This window comes from Pinus tabuliformis, chromosome 7, assembly GCF_031772625.1.
Source record: "Pinus tabuliformis cultivar Carrire ecotype Pingquan chromosome 7, CPIR1, whole genome shotgun sequence".
NCBI classification, from domain to species: domain Eukaryota; kingdom Viridiplantae; phylum Streptophyta; class Pinopsida; order Pinales; family Pinaceae; genus Pinus; species Pinus tabuliformis.
The window spans coordinates 253,691,694-253,699,055 of NC_142293.1; the positions used below are offsets into that span (position 1 = coordinate 253,691,694).

The 7,362-nt window shown below is 35.6% G+C and overlaps 1 pseudogene; it reads left to right on the forward strand.

Moving 5' to 3' along the window:
• The first annotated feature begins 468 nt into the window (after positions 1 to 468).
• LOC149246801 (geranylgeranyl pyrophosphate synthase 7, chloroplastic-like) lies at positions 469 to 3,845 on the forward strand (annotated as a pseudogene).
• Positions 3,846 to 7,362: the final 3,517 nt, after the last annotated feature.

Here is a 7,362-nt window from a genome sequence, read left to right on the forward strand (position 1 = left end):
CTGTTGTTAAAAGTTTTATTATTAAAAACACTCCATCGACTAAGTGCATTACGACTAACCCTAAGGACGGGCAATACTTTGTCACTACGAATTTTTGGTTTTATTATTAAAAACACTCCATCGACTAAGTGCATTACGACTAACCCTAAGGACGGGCAATACTTTGTCACTACGAATTTTTGGTCCCCGTGTATTATTGTGATTTTACAATGTGCTCACGGTCTCTGCACATTTTGCACGCTCTATCCAAACTTTTTCCCACACGTGTTTGTATTATCAGTCACCGACCCAAAAGCATCGGCAACCATTTCTCACCCTGAAAATTCCTGGCGTATCGTTTCATGAAACCGCATCTATAGCCTTTGTCGTTTCTGATGGGTATTCTATTCCAGGCACTTTCTAAATGAAAATCGCGCGATCCGAATAAGCACAAAACCAAGTTCTTCATTGTTTTCTGGACAGGGAACTGACATCCCATCTTAGGGTCCAGGAAAGGTGAGTATTTTCACTGTAGCATTATGATCATTCTAGTCCCTAATATGTATCATACACACTGAGCGAGAGCTTGTCAGTAGTTGGAGTTACATAAAGTTCAAATTTCCTAATAACAACTTCTTTGTTTTCATATGCTTTTATTTTTCTGTTACCATCAAAGTTGCATTTAGTTACCTGTTTTGAAACTCCAGTTTTCTCTGTAGGAGACAGCACTACTGAAGACTACCACAAATATAACAACGTCATGGCTTACAGTGGTATGGCAGTTAGCTGCCATGGCCTCTATTTTTTGAATATTGTCTCTCAGGAACGTAATCTGAAGAGAGTTTCAACTCTTATTCATGGAGTTTCAACGTCACCGGGGACTCCTAATGGCAACCATCTGGTCCTCCGTGGCCCTTCGAAGAAAGAGCTGTCTTCGTATAGGCATTTGGTATCATCAGCTACATCCTCAAATACCGCTGTCCAGTTGGCTAATACGGCTGATCAAGCAGAGAAGGTCGTTGAATTTGATTTCAACAAATACATGCTTTCCAAGGCACTGGCAGTGAATGAGGCCATCCCACTGACTTATCCCGACAAAATACATGAATCCATGAGGTATTCTCTTCTTGCAGGAGGGAAACGTGTTTGTCCTATTATCTGCATTGCAACTTGTGAACTTCTTCGAGGAGGTGGCCATGCCAACTGCGTGTGCAATGGAGATGATCCACACAATGTCTTTGATTCATGATGACTTGCCTTGCATGGACAATGATGATTTGCTCAGAGGTAAACCTACAAACCATAAGGTCTTTGGGGAAGGCGCTGCTCTTCTTGCAGGGGATGCATTTCTTTCGTTTGCCTTTGAGCACATTGTGATGAGCCCCAAAAATGTACAATTATTTGGGCTCATTCAACCTCCTAATTTGGCTTAGTCCACCATTCTCATTTGTTTATCGCATGTTTTTGATTATTTTTATGTTAATAGAGTGAATTTGGTTAGTCATTATGCCAACAAGTCTAATGGGTGCTTTGTGTAGCCTTTTTGGTCAACTTGGAGACAAAATGGAAGGTCTTAATGAGCACTTGGCAGCCAAACTCGTGGGAGAACAAGCTAGAGGATTTGTAGGAAGGTGTCCCCCTCATTTATGGGCCCTTACCTCGAATTCTCCACCATCAGCTCGGAGTTCAAGGGCCACCGAATCAATCAGCACAAGGGCAGCCAAGCAAGTCAAGTAGGACTGCTGTTAACTACAAGTCTTGGGCAGCCAAGTCCCTAACTTTTAGGAGGACTGTTGGGTCCTCAAATTGTATAAATAAGAAGGCTTGGGGCCTCATTTTGGTTAGCTAGTGGTTAGTCAATTTGGTTAGCCAATTAGTCATTTTGTTTTAGCCATTAGTTAGCTAGTTTGTAGTTCGATTTTTATGCAATAGATTAGCTTTGCTTTCAGCTCATGTTCAAGTTCTTCTTGTGGACAGTTTTGATGTAACTCTTCATTCTTGATTAATAAAGATGAATCCAGCTTTGCACCAGCTCTAAATCTCTCTTGGGAGGCTGTAGCTCTTGGGGTTGGGCCCATCTCAAGCGCTCAGTACCTCCCTTGTTTATCTTTATGTGTTTGCTGCGTTCTCAAAATGAAATCTTCTCTTTAGATCTTGCTTTGTTATTTTGGTTGTTTTTTATGGTTAAAGTAGCTTTTTATGGTTAGAATCGATTGGTAGGAGTTTGTCATGCATTTAGATATTTTTGAATGTTCTTACTCACGTGATGTACATGGTTCTCTTTCCAAACAAAGCTGTTGTTTATTCATTTCATTGACAGTTGGATTAAGTTAGCTAGGACTTGGTTTATTTGCAAGGATTCATTGATTCGTTTGAATGAGCATTGTGCAGGGCATCTCTATCACCTTCATCACCTCCTCGTTCATCTGAGCCTCGTCCAGATCAGCTCCTCCATCACCAAGTCTGTTTCCTCATCTCCCATCTGCTCTTTTGCCACGAAACCCTACCTTCTTGCTTTTCCATTGCCTACACCTTCGTTGATGCAAGTCAGCCTTCCACATCATCTCACCACTCCATCCATCAGTTCTTGGGTCACTTCAGACCCCCATCCTACCTCCATAACCATCCATGCATCTTCCATCAACCATCCATCCTCAAACATCCCATTTTGAAACATCCTGTAGAAGAATTGCAGAACATCCTGTAGAAACCCCTGCAGACTTCCTGTAGAAGTTCATAAACACGGTTGCATGTCATCCAGACTTTGTGAAACTCTCAGAAAGAATGTTAGGGATCCCTTAGACCCTCTCTGTACCATCCCAACCTTTCCCAAAGCATTTCATCCCTTGATCCATCCCTGCACAGTGGAGAACTAGTTAGAAGCACATGCATGATAATTTCAACAACTTAAGCAAAAATACAAAAATATGTTTTCTTCAGATAGTAATAACTTAGACACATGCATTTTACCTTCCTAGAAGTAAGGCATCTCTTCTCGTAGTTTGCATTCTCCTTTTTGCATCAGTAGGACTAGTTAGTAGAATTAGGGTTTGCTAGGGTTTGTATTTCTTTTTGGCTTTCAGTTTCTTTCCGCAAGTAGATTAGCTTCCTTTGAGTTAGCTTTCGTCCATCAATTAAAAAGCTTCTTCTAAGAGCTCATAGAAGTTGGCTTGAGCCCCTAGCGGACTTGTGCCAGCTGACCAAGTGACAGCTGCGGCAAGAGCTAGTACTTGTGCATACAGCACCGTCGCTTCCAAGTTTGTTACGAATTACCGGGTTGATAAAATTAAAGAAGGGAGTTCCAGGAATTGTAGCATTATTGCTACAATACTGGGGCCCACCACATTGCAGTGTCCACAAGCAAAACAGTGGGTAGTGGTCGGATTTTGAGGGTGGTATCTGAATTGGGTAGAGCAACCGGTTCTCAAGGGATTGTGGGTGGCCAGAGTTTAGATCTTGCGAGCGAGCGGGATGCTTCTGTTGACCTTCACACTCTGGAGTGGATTCATATTCATAAGACTGGAGTTCTATTGGAGTGCTCGGCTGTCTGTGGGGCGATTATCGGTGGCCCTTCGGAGGATGAAATTGAGAGAATTGGAAGGTTTACCCGTTGCGTGGGGCTTCTATTTCAGGTTGTAGATGACATACTCGAAGTCACACAATCTTCAGAAGAAATTGGTAAGACCGCAGGAAAGGATTTGGTTAGTGATAAAGCTACTTATCCCAAACTGATGGGTTTGGAGAAAGCAGAGGAGTTTACTGTTGAATTGTTGAAGAGAAGTAAGGAGGAGTTATCTTGTTTCGATCCAAGGAAGGCTGCAACTTTGTTGGGCCTTGCAGATTACATAGCACTTAGAGATAACTGAAAAAGCCTGCTAAAAACATCCCTATGTGTGCTTTTGTGCTTTGATTGTGATTTAGCTGCACATTCCGAAATCATATTTGCGTCTTTGGATATCCTAGAGTCATGGCTTGCAATCTGAAGAGACCTTTCCATGTTCTATTACAGTTGGTCAAAAGAGTTATTATGTATCCCTGTTTACATCCGATAAAACTTACAAACCATATCATATTTATAACTATGCATTTTCTTGAAATAATTAATAAAGTGATCCATTTGTGACAAGAAACAATTGGACCACTTCCTTTCGATCTGTTTCGATAATACTTTTCTGTTCTTAACTATTTGGAAAACACCGTATTTATATGTGTTCATTTTTATGTAACCTTACATAATAAGATTCAAAGTTATTATAAAGATATATTCATTAAATATTAATTTAATATTTCAGAGAGGTGGGAATTAAATTTCTATGTGAAAGGAAAATAATATTTTTCCCAAGCATTTAAGTTATATTAAATTGATCAGTGATGATCAACATTATAGATCTGAGATAATTATATATTTAAAAGTGAGCATGGTGTATGCACTAAAACTATTTTTGATTGGCTAAGTGCTTATCTTGGTAGAACACTTAAGGAAACACTTTCACAACCCAAGACTCAGAAACATTTGGTAAGAGTCAAAACTTACCCCGTTGCATACCACTACTGAAACATTTGGTAAGAGCCAAAACTTGCCCCATTACATACCACTGCTCGATAATTCAAGTGTTGTGGTTTTCCATGAATAACAACTAACATAAGCTAGTGTTGTGGTTTTCCATGAATAACAACTAACATAAGCTCATAACACCCACTGATAATCATCTAATGAATTTGTCATATTATTTATCTTAAAAGAATTAAAAATGAAAATAATTATTCTTTAACATATAACGATATTAAAATTAAACTTCTGGTGATTTCTATTTCTTTCCAACTTTTGAAAACTGTGATTCTTTTCTTTTAAAAATTTTAGAAATTCAATTAACCCCATTTTTTTGGATTTAATAAAATTAGTTTAACGGGAATAAATATTAACTATCACCATCATCATTATCCATACAATTTATATTTATTACAAAATAAATTATAAAAATTATATGAAACTTTAACTTTATTTCTTAACATTTATAATGTTAAAATTTAAATTTATCTTCTATTGGTGAGGATGTTTGTGCCGCTATCGAATCAACCTGTGCCATCTGAGTACGAAACCCGTGCCGCTATCGAACCAACCTGTGTCATCTGAGTACGAAACCCGTTATAAGATTATTTAAATGAATTTAAATCTTTATTTTATTATGACGTGTGGAATCTGTAACGGGTTCCGTACTGCCATGAGCAACAAAGTTGTTGAAAACCTTTTGCTTTAAGCATTAATTAGCATAGGTTATTAGGTATATATTAAAACGATAACATGTAAGTATAAATAGCATTTAAGCATATTAGGGTTATTGATATAAAAGATAATAAGTTAATGATTTATATTTACTGTGATTAGTGTGCTAAAAGCTACATGTCATGTCATTTTATGATTAATAGTATGAATAAATTAGGTTTTTGAAATAAAAATTACATATTAATAAAATAATAAAATAATGAGTTAACTTAACTTAATATATATTAATTTTTATCTTAAAAATGTTATTTATTTTTAATATAACACATTTTTAAATAAAAATATATTAAAATACAAATAAAAAATATTATATGTAATTATATAATAATTCACCACGTAAAAATGTATAGTACTAATTTCTCAATTTCAAAGGTATTAAAAAATAGTTAAATTTATTATTATTTTAAATAAATTATATAATTTATTTGGGGTAGCTTAATTGGTAATGGTGGTGGAAATGAAGTCTCACAAGAAGTTTTGGTGTCAAATAGTATGCTACCCCAATAATCTCACTTTTCTCTAAATCTTTCCTATAAGCTAAAGAGAAAGCTGATTTCTTTCCCAAACAATCTCCAATATCTAAAAATATATTTTAAAAAAGACTTTCCCAAACAATCTCCAATACCTAAAAATATGCTTTCAAAGAACCTTTCCCAAACAATCTGGAATATCTAAAAGTATATTTTCAGTGAAACCTTTGCCAAACCATCTCCAATATCTAACTCTTTCCTCTCTGCTTTGAGAGGCGATGATTCTTTGCCTAAAGAAATTCCAATATCCGAAAAAGGAAAATGGAAAAAAATACTACATGATTGGTCTATAATGAAATTGAATGATAATAAAAAAATCCATAGTTTACATATAATACTAAAATTTTCTAAAAGGAAAAAAAATATCTCAAATATTTTATTTTTTAATAAATCAAGTTACCATTTCCAAATTTTTAATAAATAAAATGAATTTAAGAAATTATCTATGTCAGATGCTATCAAGGAAAAAAAACAATTTGCTGAAATCTAAACTTGAAAAATAAAATTATTATAAAATGAAATTTAATATAAGTCTTTCTCTTTTCTCGGAATATAGCATTTTCTTTGTGGTCAATTTGTATTGACTATGCATTATTTGGTTGTGTCTTTGCAATTTTAACCAAAATTTCCAAAAAATACTTAATATTTTTATTTTTAAGTGAATTAGAAAATAATTTTTGATTTTTCACTAAATGTTATTTCTAATTTTAGATTGGCCTTTGTTTGGACATAATTTACCTATTGAAGAGCTTTTTATATTTTGTTTTTTTCAATGCCTAACAATTCATTTTAAAATAAAAATAAAAGTAATTTTGTGAATGGTCATTGCATTGGTTAGTTATCTCACATCGTCACTGTTATGTTAGCCCTTTTCTCAATCATGTGAGAATTGATGTGGTTGTTTTGTTAGTGCTTTGTTCAATGATGTGAAAATTAGTGAGGATGCATCTTGTGTAAATAGGCTCAAGGGGGGAGGGGAGGTGAGGGTGCGGGTTTGACCAAATGTCGAATTAATATTATTATGTGTAGAAGAGCTCGGTTCCTTTACATAGCAAGTAATGTGGTAGTGATGAACGATGCGGTAATTGGTACAGTTTCGTTGTGCAAAATAGTATCTCTACTAGAACCTCGATCTTTCACATAGATGAGGATGCGGTAATTGGTATGGTTTTGTTGTGCGGAAGAGTATCTGTGGGACAACCTGGGTCTTTCACATAGATGAGGATTCTAAATAAATTGTCTAACAAATGTGTGGAAGGATTTGTATTTTTAAATTTTTATTTAGGAATGTTTTTTGCAACTACAAAAGTAGATGCAAGAAGGTGGTTGTGCAAAGCTAGCCCTTGATCTGGTTGCACGGAAATATTATCTTAATTCTCTTTTTACTTGTGCAAGAGTTCATGCAGTTACAAGTTTTTTGCATATGTCTCACAGGGGGGTGGAGGTGGGGTTGAATAAATATCTAATTAATATTATTATGTTTGCTTGTGCCGGACAGCTGAGGTCCTTTACATAGTGATTATTGGGGTTGTTATGTCGAACGTTTACTATGAGAGGAAAAGGTATGTG